At 40.4% G+C, this 14498-nt stretch overlaps 1 protein-coding gene across 16 annotated transcripts in view; it reads left to right on the top strand.

Annotated features, from left to right (window-relative positions):
* The window catches only part of BNC2 (basonuclin zinc finger protein 2), a 427699-nt gene that overhangs the window by 118244 nt on the left and 294957 nt on the right, over positions 1 to 14498 (top strand). The window lies entirely within an intron of this gene.

Below are 14498 nucleotides of genomic sequence, written 5' to 3'. Positions count from 1 at the left end.
ACTTCCTTACTCTTGGAGCTTACATTCTGTGGGAATGTTTGAATACAACACAATCCCCTAATTGAATGAATATTTCTGCCTCAGATCTATCACTTTTCTGATACGTCTTGCACATTGTCTCTAAGACAAAACACAGCTTTCATTACTTAACTTTTTCTGTTCAGAAACTTAAAGTTTAATTTTCAAGGCGTCTACAGTTTGCTTGTATATTCTTTTTCTAATCTCATCTTTTACTAGCATCCTTCACCTACCTAAGGAACAGTGCTTTCTTACACTTGTTTCTATTCATGACTATTTGGCATGATCTCTTTGCCATTTAGTGTTATCCTTAGCCCAAGAAACTCAGCCCATATCCCTCTTTTGACTAAATCACTTATGCTCCTGGAAGCATTGTCCTATATAATAAAAGGCTAATATGCAAATCAACCCAAAGGTGGAACGACTGGTCCCTATGCTGTGCACTGACCAGGAGGGGGCAGACACTCAACTCAGGAGCTGCCCTGTGGTGGTCAGTGCACTCCCACAGGGGGAGCACCACTCAGCCAAAAGCAGGGCTCATTGCTGGCGAGCACAGTGGCGGTGGCAGGAGAGGCTAAGGGCCCCTGGAGGGATGTCCGCCTGCTAGCCTAAGCCCGAGAGGGTGCAGTCCAGGCTGAAGGACCCTACCCCCAGTGTATGAATGTTGTGCACCGGGCCTTCGTAGTTAGTTAATAACAGAAATGGTGACTTGTTGCACATCTACTTTAGTAAGAGACAGAGGTTATTCCTATCTTTTATTTAAGTAGGGTGTTTGTATATAATCTCTTCAACTCAATGTAGGTCAGGTGAAAGAGAGGGCCTTGTCTTAAATATGAATACCTTTCAACTATGAGTACAGTTGAGAACCAGGAAAAATCGTGTTTTTGAGCATATGAATAAAGCATCCAAAAGATGCAATAACACATCCAAGCTTAGATATTGAACTTCTTAAATAGTCATTCCCCTGTATTGCTTAGGATCTGAAAACTTTAAAAGTCTAAAATTTTTTGTTTTAATTATTAAAACATAAATATTGTAAGAAGTGAGAAAAGAGTACAGAAGCATATACAGTGACAACAGATTTCCCAACCCTCCTCAGAAGTAATTTCTGTACTAGATTCTTAAAGTTATAGAACTTTAGTCCAAATATAGAGGTATTTATTAACCCCTTCCCAGTGTTTGTTTGTTTTGTTTTGTTTTGTTTTTTTGACACAAATGATCATACACTATACTTAATGTTCTGTATTCTGCCTTTACTCATTATTTATCTAAAGATGTCCCTTATCAGTACTTACAGCTTTATTTTATTCTTTTTTAACCATTGCTTCAATATTTTTTTAAGAAAGGCTAATAGTAATATAAAACAGAAGTTGGAAGTTGTTAAATATTAGAAATACCGTATATGAGCATAAAATGGTTGATTCTTTACACTTAAAACCAGATTTTCCCCAGAGATTCTTTTCCCCCTAGAAGCAATCAGTATCATGTCCCACCCCCAACCAGCAATCCTTTAGAAATCCTAATAGTATTACCATATATTAATTTGATATTCAAAATGAAAAATTCTAATTATCAAGGAAGATATTTACTGTTTAAAACATAGGGTGAACATGCAACATCATCTAGCAAAATTCTTGTCTAAAATGTAGAAACCTGGAGAAGCAATGCCAGGTATTGGGCTGAACACATGTTTTGACATCAGACCAACTTGGTCTTGAAATCACCACTTTGACACTTCATATAAGACGTTAGCCAAGTGACTTAACTTTCTTAGCTTCAATTTCCTTATTGGTAAGATGAGAATAATAATTCCTATCTCATAGGACCTGTGAAGAGCGAATGAAAAAATACTTTCTGCTTTCCACAGACCTGGCACACAACAGGTGCTCAGAAAATGTGAAGTGATATCCCTGGATTCTGTGCCTATCCAGAATGATTAACTTCCTCAGAGATCTGGATGCTGAGATCCTACTGTAGCTTTCATAGAATGCTTCACCCTGCCTTATATATATTATACTATGCACTCCAGACGTATGCACTGATTTATTTTATTCTGTAACTCTTAAGTGTCTGGTTTGGTTTTCTTCATACCCTTCACCAGAAACCTGAAATCTCTAGAAAGAAGTACAAAGAACCATACATGACCATATGTACCATTTGACAATTCCGAACTTAGCCAGATGTCAGAATCTCAAGGGGTGCTATGCTTTTAAATGTTCAACAACTGGTTTGTTGGGGTAGGAGAGCTCTGACTTAGTGTTTGCGGATTGCTGTGGTCTAACCCTTCCCACCATGATTTCTAGTTAACAATGTCAATGGGTTAACATTTAACATTTGAAAGTTTAATAGTCTGTTCTCACAAGTCAGTGGAGTAGCTCTCATACACTACTGGATATTCAGTCCTCCAGATTTCTGTGATGTAAAAGCCGTTCAGGAATCCCCAGTCTCAAAGCTAATTTTTTGACTTTGCCCCCATTTTCCCACTTTCCCTATTTGTATAGTAAAGCAATACAAGTAGATCCGTTTTCTTAACTTTTTTTTGGTACCTATGATAATAAAAGTATAATATGCTAATTAGACTGGACAGCCTAACAACCTTCCCGATGTCATTCTGGACATCCTTCCGGATTAAGCTATGGAGGCAGGGGCCTAGGCAGAGGCTGTTAGGGGTGATCAGACAGGTAGGTGAGTAGTTAGGCGTGATCTAGCAGACAGGTGAGCGGTTAGAAGCCAGCTTTCTCAGATTGTGAGAGGGATGCCCGACTGCCGATTTAGGCCTAATCCCTCAGGACCCGCCTCTGTCTCCCCCTCTCCCCCACACGAATTTCATGCACGGGGCCTATAGTATGACGCAAGCTGAGAGGTCAAGGGGCCCAGGCTTTGTGTTTCTTGTCCTGTATGTGCAGTATGAATTTATTCTTAAAATGGTCTCTATTGGTTTGAGAACCACCATTACTGAAAAAGCTGTCACAAAGCCCATGTCTGTAATTGTACTAGAGACCCTGATACGGTGGTGGCAGGTAAGGGCTTTCCTCACTGTGTCTATATCTGTCACCAAGATACAGGGTGTGGCAAAAGTAGGTTTACAGTTGTGAGTGCACGAAACACAAATAATATTGTATTATTATAGTTTATTATTTTCCATATGAACAATTGTAAACCTACTTTTGCCCCATCCGGTATCAGGTCTAGGAAAATGCGAAAGGGAACATAATGCAGCTTTTCAGTGTTATTTCTTGTAAGAGGTAGACATAATAGGAAACATTTTTTGGTACTTGACATTTTATTTAAGTGTGACTTGTCATTTACCTGTGAATGAATTCTCTCTCTATATGTATGCCAGGTGAGTAAGGAGTGACTGATAGCCAAGGGCTGTGAGCTCACATGGCTATCGTGGGCAGGCAGATATAGGGAACTGAGGGAAATGGGTGGGGATTGTACAAAGGGGAGGAGGGAAGACTGTTCCCATTGGGGAGTGCATGCCAGGACCAGTAGCTTGTGTTCCCTGCAGCAGATTGTTGTCATGAAGGAGCAGCTTCCTGTTGCCATTATCTTTAGTTCCCTGATATGTCATCCGTTGCCTTTCCCCCTTGTCCCCAGCAACTGGAAATCCATAGTTCAATTAAAAATTTCTTGACCTTTTTTTTTTTTTTTTTATACATGTTGGCCATGGGCTGAGCACACATGCACACTCATTACATACTTACAGAACCAAGCACAGCAAATTTGACCCTGAGGGCCAAACTTGGTTGGTGGGTTTATTATAGTTTGCATTGCCTCTTAACACATAAATACATGTGCAGCAACTAATATTTATTAAAGGCTTCTTCGATTTAGCATTGGCTAAATCTTTTGCGCTAATCAAACATTTAATATTCTCAACAATTTGGCAAGCTAGTATTATTTCTTTTTTTACGGTTAAGAAATCTTGGCATTTGGAGAGGCTAAGTAACTTGCCGAGGTCACATGACTAGTAAAAGTTTCCCCAGGTATTCAAACCCACGTAATCGACTGCAGAACTTTGGCACTTAACTACTGGGCAAAACTGACTCCATGGATGTCTCCACATGTTGCTATAAGCACACACACACACACACACACACACACACACACACAACATAAGTCACTGAATGTAAAGGGTGAGTTGAAATTGTTGTCAAATATTAGCTCCTTTGTGTGCAGTGATACGGTTTGCATGTATATTTGATGGGATAAAGCACCGGAATACTATCCTCTTTCACACTTTATAAGATTTTTCTGATAAAGCCCAGCAAGGCCAGTGTAAATATTTCACAGGGAGTTTATATTTCACTTTGTCACAAACTAGACACATCTTGAGGGGTAGGGCCAACATTATCTCTGTTCAAGGGCAAAAAGTTCCCTCCCTTTCCTTGCCATATATAAACCCCACCCATGGAAATGCTCCAAGTCCTGAGTGATGATCACTTCCTCTGGGTAAGGGTATGAAGAATAAAAGTAAATCTAGCAGGAGGAGTAAATCCCAAAAGACAGAGATAAGTACTTGAGGTCAGAGACTGCATCTTTTATAGTTGGTCTACATACCAAACTCATTAATATGAATAATCATCTTAGCTGTAGTGGTTGTAGTAGCAAAAGTATTACTACAATACTAGTCCTGTCTTCTTTTTTTTTTTTTTTTTTTCACCAACTCTTTCATTATTTCTAGGATTTGGAGAGATCTCTTTGAGAAGGTGATGTGAAATCAGGTCCTCCCATGTTTCTTCTTTAGTTCCACTTCTTTTAGTACCACATAAAATATATTTCAACCTTAAAAACTCCAGCCTACAGAGCTAAAACTGTAAGACTCTAGGAATACAAAATCAGTGTAAAAATCTATTCAGGGATCTGTTTCGGTTTTTCCTTTGGGAGATTTTGGAACACCATCAGACACCCTCTTTGGGATTTATTCACTTGGTGTGGAACGAGAGAGACGAAAAGAGCCAGTCTCTGTGGCCGTGTTCTTCTCAACACTGCAAACCCATCATGTGAATAGAAAGAACCCCAAACCTTCATTTTCAGAGTTGTATCTCAGCTCCTGGCTCCTGGAGAAAGCCAGTGTGGTTCAGATGTGGGATGGGAAGAGTGGTTTGCATTGGCATTGGCCTTGCGGGTGCTTTGGGGCTGGAACACACTCAGCTGTGGGTTCCAGATGCTTGCTCTCCAGTATTAATGTGGCCAACATGTGAAACCATGGCACCCACAATACTACACAAAGGCCACGCCTCTGATAGTTTGGGAAATAACTCCTAGCTAAAGAAATTCCTTCTTGAAGGGCTAGAATACATTCTTGAACAGTTGTTTTTTTGTTTTGTTTTTTGCTTGTTTTGTTTTTCCTTTAGATTGATGGAACCAGGGAAGAGATGCTTGATGATGTTGGACTAGGTACCAGGGACTAATCATAAGGTGTCTACAGTCTTGGGACCTTTAATTTAAAATAGAAACAAAAAAGGCTACTCTAAACCTTAGATTCACAGATGCTTAGTTCCATGCTGTGCATGTAGCAGAAAGTTTGTACACTCAGGCCACCGTATACTTTCTTTGGAGATGTCAAGTACAAACAATTACTGGTGCTTGTCATCTGGCCTGACTCAGGGTGTGTTCAAAATGTTTCTACCAATTTTTATTTCCCTCAGCTGTCTCCAAGTTTGGCAGGACCAGAGAAATCTATGTAGAAGGGAAAGGAAATGAGCAAGGGGTTGGGTGGTGCTTTCTTTATAAACTTAATAACCAAGACTCTTTTTAGGACCCAGAAATTCATGTCCCTTCTCACACATAAAGCTTGTGCTTCCTCCTAAAAGTGTGCTTGAGAAGCTGGGCTGTTTCCCTCCCCCATTCAGTTAGTGCTGTAGTTTTCTCATTCAGGTACAATTTCCAGTGAAATAGTAGCTTATAAGTATTCCGAAGTTAGTTTATTGACTCTTATTGCACTTCTAAGCACCTAATAAATAATTTATTAGTCTGATGGATATGTGGCTACCTAACTATGGGGCATGAAATATGCACTGTTTTTCTAATACACTGTAGGGAGACCTGTTTATAAAGTATTTAGTATTGGTTTTATAATGCACCGTTGACAACAGGAGACCACGGGAGCTCAAAGATCAATCTCATTTTGGCCCACAGTATTAATGCGGCTTTATAAAGCTCTATGACAGGTCACTTAGACAGCGGTCCTCACAAAGGGACTGGGTTAGGGAGAGAGCCTGCCGTGGCTGCCAGCACAGCGGAGGAACGTCTTTGTCCAATTCCCTGAGGTGGCTGTTTGGCGGTTGCTGATGTTGGCCAGGTGATGGAACTCATCCTTTCCCTGAGTTCTCCAGAGGGTTTCTGGACCAAGAGTGCCCCGTTCTGCTAATGCAGGCTGCACTAATTGTACAGACAGCCAGTGTGACTTTGGACCACAATTGCAGGCTGGGAGACACGGATCAGGAAGGAAGGGGCGGGACTTGGCTCTCCTCAGCTTCCTCTCATGTTCGTTAATGAAGTGACTTCTTCCATATCTCCCTCCCACTCCTTCCTTCAAATCACATATGTGACATAGCATGAAGTTTTTTGTTTTTTTTTAAATTTTTGTTTGCTTAGAGAATTTCATTAGCTAGGAATACATGTATAGACATTAAAAACAAACAAACACACACTAGAGTAATGTTTAAAAAATGCTTAGAACTGAGGGACATCTAAATAAAGATGAGATAATTTCATCCAAGAATCAATTATCAGTGTTTTAATTTGTTGATAAGAACCCTATGCTATAGGAACGCCTTATAAAGGCAATTATTTACAAGGTACTATTGCCTAGTAGAGTCTATGTTTTGGAGCAAGGCATTTTCCCCCAACTTTGCATTAGGGACTTCTTGCTGTTGTAAGTGTTCTAGTTCCCAAAGTGAGAAATCTGAGCCGCACTTTCTTGAACCCAGTCTGTTTGCTTGTAATTCCTCACGCTTTTTTTGGAACCAAGGTTGAGTTCTTTCTGCTCTGTGCCATGTCTTAACTCATCTCTTATTATTCAGAGTTTCATTTTACCCTCTCCAATTGGACCAAACCCTTTCTACTCTCAGGTAGTCCTTGGTTTCATCCTGCCTTTGTTTCTCTTAGTAAGTGACCTCATCTTTGCTGAGATGATCATTTCTTTTGTGTAGCTATCGCTTATTGACCATTTGCTATGTGTTAAGGACTCAGTTAGGTCCTGGCTTGCCAAAGATGGATAAAACTCTATTCCTTTCAACAAGTGTGCAGCTCAGTGGGAGAAATGAGCAGCACGTTGGGTGTCTGCACTCTCAATATGTATATCGCTTACCTTCGGTTTCTGAGAAAAGTGTTGTTGTTTTTCCCTTCAGGGGTACCCTTTTCATTTGTGCTCCTAGCCCCCTTTTATGTCATTTCCCCCTCTGGCTTAGATTTTTCAATATCTTTTTCTTTGCCGGCTTGATTTCTTTTGCCTATGGATAGACTTTTTTTTTTTTTTTTTTAACATCCCCTCTTCTCTCCCTCCCCCTACCCCCCTTAGTGTGAAGCAAATCATCAACACACTAACACAACGTTTCCTAGTCCTTACTGACTTTTCAGACCACCCCTCTCTTACTTCACTTGTTTTGCCAAGGTTGTCCACCAAAGAATGTTTTATCCTTTCTGCCTCCTTGTCTTTATCATTTGCTTACCTAAGTCCTTTAGAATCTGGATTCTACAACTTCTCTACCTATCAGTCCACTAAGACACAGTCTCAGGACACAAAATGTAGTTATGAAATATTGCAGCCAGAAATCTGTTTGAGGTATGGTATAATTTGCCCAAGCTTCAGAACTGATAGTGCACATGTGTATCTGAAGCCCCGGGTTCCCACCCCAATTATATTGTAGCTGCAGCTATCCCCTCTGCCCAATCCCTACCCCCCCATTCAAGCATTATTCTGCTGAGTATTTATCATTCCCATGCACCTTGTTTTGCTCTTACTTTTGCTACGACTTACTACTATATGAGGTTTTACTCTACTGCAAAGGTAGCACTGTGTTTTAGGACATTCAGAACTCTGATCGTCCTAGCTCTGTAAACTCTTGTCTTCTCGTCATTCAGAACATTAGACAATCGTGATGCCTCTGTTAACACTGCTCCTTCTGTCTTCTGTCCGTGTCTACCCCCCCCCCCCCCCCCCCAATAACTGGGTATTCCCCTAGATGCTGCCCTTGGCCACTTTCTCTTACCTCTTCTGTCACTTCTCTGCAGATGGGTCCCAGATCTGATAACTCCAGCATCCGTCTGCTTTCTGGACATTTCTATTTGCCTCGTCACTGACGTGATCTGCAGTTTTTTCAAACCGAGCTCACTGTGTAGCCCCCAGAACTAGCTCGTCTCCATTTCTGTTGGCAGTGTTGCCATTTTCCCCGGGGCTCAGAATTACAGAGCTTTGGTGTCATCTTTGACTCTTTTCATTTATCATTGCATCTCACCTGTCATGCTTGTCCCCTGGATTTTATCTCTGCATTGTAGTTTGCTCTTTCCCCCAGCCCTATTGTCTGCTGCCGTTTATCCAGATTACTTATAAAGACTTCCTAATGGGTGTCTGTGCTTCTGTCTTTCCACACTTCAGTCTTTCTGTTGCCAGATGAATCTTAGGGTACAGAAACGATCACCCCATGCCGCTGTTCAGAAGCTTTCAGCAGTTTTGATTGGGTGGTGGTGGTGGTGGTGGTGGTGGTGGTAACAGGATAAATAGCACCTCTTTAGAGTGGAATCTAGGGCTGTGCTTATTATATTAGTTCCTGTTGACCAGTCCATTCCTTTCATTCATCGTTGCTCAGCTCAGGTCCTACCTCATGTTCTAGTCTAATTGGATCACTTCTCTGGGAGTATTACCAGTTCTGCAGTTCCAGTGCAAATGCTGCCATGTACAAAAACAGAAAACCCCTCTCTTACTTTGCTCAATTTTTTTCGGTGTACTAGATTGTATGCTTCCTGTGAGCAGGGACTCTTGTCTTAACTTTTCTTGTACCATACCTTCTTGTACCTGGCAAGTAGGTCAAGTATTCCCTAACAAGGGTGAAAAATGGATATTAATTTAGAATGTTTTTCTTTATAATAACTGGAAGAAGCCGAAACCGGTTTGGTTCAGTGGATAGAGCGTCTGTCTGCGAACTGAAAGGTCCCAGGTTCGATTCCGGTCAAGGGCATGTACATTGGTTGCGGGCACATCCCCACTGGGGTGTGTGTAGGAGGCAGCTGGTTGATGTTTCTCTCTCATCAATGTTTCTAGCTTTTTATCCCTCTCCCTTCCTCTCTGTAAAAAATCGAGGTACTGACTATATCAAGACAAATTTTTAAAAAAGATAGTAATTGCAGATATACTCCTGACCACCGAAACCCTCTTTAAAAGGTAAATGTTCTAAGTCTGTCAGTAGTCAATCATTACATAAACAAAGGCTGGAGAGAATGGAAGTAACAAGTGGGAAAGCCTACAGCATTTGCTAATTGACTGAGAGGGAATACATGTTTGTCCAGATTAGTTCTGTTTCTCTAACTAAGACCTTTCAGTTCGCAGACAGACGCTCTATCCACTGAACCAAACTGGTTTTGGCTTCTTCCATTTATTATAAAGAAAAACATACAATCTAGTACACAGAAAATTTTTTTTCTTTTTTTTTAAATGCAAGAAAAGGGAGCTAGAAACAGAACTCGGAGATAGCCTTGATATAGTCAGTACCTCTAACTAGTACTCTCTGTATGTTCTTCCAGTGTCTCAGTAGGCATATTCATTGCCTACCCCAAACTACCCACCCCCAATTTTCACACTTCAGTCTGTCAGAGAACCAGGTTCAAAGGGCAAGACAGGCGAGCAGGTTTCAGGATCCTGTGTTGTGGGGTTCTTTCGGAGATAGCCATGCACTTGCACCCCTCGGAGATAGCCATGCACTTGCACCGCCTAGCTAAGGTCTGGCTCACCTAAGTACTTCCTCCCACCCGTTAACTATCTTTCACATTCATCCTCATTCTGTGAAACTCAGTTATTTACTCGTTTCCTAACACTTGAAAACTTTATTGCCAGCAAGCAGAACATGTAATGACAGTTATCTGAATAATTTCTGACGGTAATGAAGATCTGGTGCCTTCTTCTGTCCTTTCATCATCTCTCCCACCCTCCATTATTTTTTTCTTTTCCTTCCTTTTCCTATTCTTTCTTATTCTTTTTAATTTATCAACACTAGTATTACCATTAACAGTAGCAGTAGTCAGCTTTTAGAATCAAAATATAACACGCTTACAGGAAAGTGCACAATTCGTAAGTGCATGCTGCTTGAGTTACAGAGCGACCATTGCCAGAACCACCAAGCAGCAGGAGATGCAGAACCTCACCTGCAACCAGGAGCTTTCCTTGTGTCTCATGCAGCCACTGCTCCCCACTGAAGATCATTACTATTCAGACCTAAGCCACCTGTTAATTCTCTCCTCTTTCAACTTGCTGTTAATGAGTTTCTGGCATCTTCTGGGATTCTTAATTTTGAAAACAGTCTCCAAGTTCATTCAAATTTGATTTGTTCCAAAAATTTTCCACTAAAATGTGGATGTATATTAAAGAATCTCTGTGGTTTTTCTGAAGACGTTGAAACCAAGGCACTGGTATTATTGCACTTTTTAAATTTGCTTTTTAGGTCTGTAAATTTCACATAAGGAGGGTGACATCAATAGAGTTGCTCTTTTTTTCCCCTGTGATAATTCCAAAAGCAGTGTTGGATTTTTCTGGGTGTCTGTGAATCTCAATCTTTCTTCCTGACAGTAATTTAAACTATTATTATGACATTTTCACTGGAGCTGCAGGCTTCTCAGTCCGCAGACTTCAGAAGGAAGTAAGTAAAGAAATTAATACTGTGTTTGTGATCCTTGCAGCTCTTCGTGGTCATACAAACCTAATTCCCCATGTCTGCTCCACAGCCTGAGTTTTGATACTCATTTAAGGAAACACATCACTGGTTCTTTTCCTCTAGAAGACTTTTCTCATAAAATACTTACTCCAGGTTATGGTAGAAGAAGCCATTGTCATTGTTTGTACCTGAGAGAAGATGAGTACAGTCACTTTTCAGTTTTTAAACCGAAATAGGGTAGGTAGAATGTTTGATCTTGTGGAAGCTCCAGATGCATGCTGACTGATGCTTTTGCATCTGCTAAAAAGGATTCATCATTTCCCCAACATTGTATAAGCTACCTCAGCTATAACATCTTACTCAAATATTTTTATTTTTTATTGTTAATAGTGTATCAAGAGATTGTGGCATTTGGATAGGTCTTGGATGTGTTTCTCTGAAACAGAGCCCTGAACTAGGCCATCAGCAGAGGCTGTATCAAGTGATGGTTCCAGTTGGTGTAGAGGCAAATGCCAACCAGGGTGGTTTCTCCTTCTGCCATAGATGGGTGAAGCTTGTAGGCAGTATTGGCTTGCAGGGGTGTTCATGCTGCTGTTTAAAGTGGCTTAAACTTGTGTCCTATGCATACCTTATTCTAGGAGACCTGTTTTCCTCCCTCAGTTTGAGGTCACATAATGATGTTTTTAGCACACAAGCTTTCTCCCTCAGTGTAGGTGACCATACGTTTTTTTTGGACAAAAGTTATTTTTAAAATCCTCACTTGATATTTTTTTTTTCCCATTTATTTTTAAAAATTTATTAAATTGTTTGGGGTGACATGGGTTTCAGGTTTCAGGTGTGAATTTCTATGTTACAAGATCTGTAATTTTTCCATTGATTTTTTAGAGAGTGGAAGGGTGGAAAGAGACAGAGGTAGAGAAATACTGATGGGAGAGAGACACATTGATTGGTTATCTCCTGAACACACCCTGGCCTGGGCTAGGTATGTGTCCTGGACCAGGAATCGAATCTGCGACTCTTGGGTGTGCAGGCCTTGAGATTTCTATATGTTGAAATGTCTCCGGCCCACTGCCAGAGCAATCTGGATAAGGTATAGTGGTAAACGTGAAATAACGTAAAATTTTAACCCAGATGTTCATAGAGGAGAGAGAGACCAGCAATCAGAGAAGACAACACCATTTCCCCCCTTCACTTGAATATATCAAGATCCTTGACTGAATTTTGATTTGGTTAATCCACAAGCTAGCTGTTAACCCAAGTGTATGTCCCAAATTTTTGGAGAATAAGCAGTAGAATAGGTGTCTGCCAAGAGATTTATAGAAGGATACAGGTCCATCTTTCACGTTATTTACCCACAAACCAGCACCAGGTTAGACTCAGTGGCTGGCATATGTGCATCATCTTTGTAATCTGGATTAAGGGCAGCTACACTCAGGTCTGCCTAAATCCAATAATAAATTGAAACACGAATGGAAATTGCTAACTAAGAAAAGTTTCCCAGTTTTCTTAAAATTTAAATACCGGGATCCAGCTGGTAGAATCCAAAAGTTCTCTTTGTGATCATCAGACCTCACTGCTGTGGACCTCTTGTCTGTGAAAGGGGGGCATTTCATACCTTACGAGGATCTGAAAGGTGGTAATGGAGACGAGGAGCCAGGGGAGAGTGCGAGGATTTCGGTATAAATAATGGGTGAACCCTAATGGCGAAGATGAGCGCCTTAATGTGTGGAAATGTGTTCGTATCAGCACTGGGTCTTACGAGGCGCTTTTACATTTTCCTTCCTTTCTTTCCCCCAAAGCATGAAGGCTCAGTACAGTTATAGGTCATCTTTTTGAGTGTTTTTTTGGGGAGGTGAAGTTTTCACTGTCCTCCCATCAGCTTACATATGTGACTCAAGGGAAAACAGGCAGCTTGGATTATGATATAATTATTCACAAGGGGAAAACTGCGGTTGAAGTTGTTAGTTTTCCTTTTTCTTTATTCTCTTCTCTACAGTGAGTCAAACGTGTTCCTCCTTCACTTCACATAGAAAACATAACTGTGCACCATAAAACAGGGAGGGCAGGTTTCACAGGGGAAAAAGGCTGCTGTCAACTTTTTTCCCCTCAGGAATATGGAAATTTGGGTGGATTATCTGTTCAGAGGAGGTTTCCTTTATTAATTCTTTTTCCTTTTTTCACTTAAGACATCTGTTAATACTACACAGCCCAACAGATGTTGCAAAGCAAGTCCCATACTTTGTTGTTAAAAAAAAAAAAAAATGACATATCCTCAATTGGTTCTCCCTACCTCTGTGCCTGGGCCTAGCCTGCCACTTCTGCATAATTTGCATATATTAAGTCATACAAATGTCATACAAATTTGTAGCTTCAGCATTACTTTTATATAGTAAAGTCTAATTTGATCACAAACTATATGTTTGTTGCTTCAGAACTAAGAGTGGCTAAAACATTTTTTTTTTTAAATCTCCTTTGAGAATGACAACCTAATTCTACATATAGGGCTAGAGAGCCAATTATTAAACATTTTCCTATAAGTGAATTACAAAAGCTTGAGTTGTTTTGCCATTAGGAAGTGCTGATTGTCATGCGATGTGGAGCGTCATTTTTATTTTGGCAAGAACAGGGACAGTTTTGTCTTGACAAGCCATTAGATGAATACCAGAGTGTGTCACATGAGAAACCACTGATCTTTAACCCAGCTCTGTACTTAACCAAGCCTTGAAAATGAATAGTGAATAAAAGAAGAGCAAAGGCCAGTTTACTGTCATTACAGATTACAGAATCTGCTAACAGCTGCTGAACTGAACCCGGGGAATTACAGGTATTGTTCTGTGGGCCGGCAGAAGTCCCAGAGATGCATGTGAAACTGTGTACACGAGCTGCACATTTATTTTACATTTACACTGTTGGGACATAGCTAGACATGCATGAAAATGCTTGAGTACTTCCTTAGTGTACTAAACACATGCCTTTTATCTCCAAACCTTATATTTACATATAACTGTCTCAGTGAGGTTTCCCCAACCCCCGTTATGGAATTTATTTTTTTTAAAAGCAGTGCGTTTTTAAAGGAGGTATTAGTAAGTATAAAGAAGAAAACAAAAAGTATGGAAGATCTCCTCCATCTCCCAAAACAAAAATAAAACCACAAACATACAGGCTAAGCAAAATCCCTTGCTCATTTGTTCCTTCAGGTATTTATTTACTGGGGCTGATAGTTGAAACCAACGTGTGACTTTTCTTTTTCTTTTTTGGAGGGGAAGACCTAAACTCACCTCAATACCCAAATAATAGAAAGATCAGTAACATTTTAAACAGTCAGTTGTGGGAATTCTTGCTTACAGAGCTAACAAGAAGGGACCCCACTCTCCTCCTCTGCTGGTGGAACTGCATTGTGCCTCCCTGTAGTCTTGTTATCCCACACACACTGAAATGCAAATTCCTTGCAACTAATTGGACCTCATTGAGTGTACATGCACAGTATGAAGCTATATGCAAAAATATTTTTTTTTAAAAATTCTCTGTAATTACAACTTTTAATTATTATCCAAAACATCAGCATCTGTAGTATAGGTTTAGAATACCTATGGCTAACATTTTTTTTTT

The sequence above is a fragment of the Pipistrellus hanaki genome (assembly GCF_964339955.1).
Source record: "Pipistrellus hanaki genome assembly, chromosome: 11".
Taxonomy (NCBI): Eukaryota; Metazoa; Chordata; class Mammalia; order Chiroptera; family Vespertilionidae; genus Pipistrellus; species Pipistrellus hanaki.
This window is presented reverse-complemented; position numbering and strand designations above follow the sequence as displayed.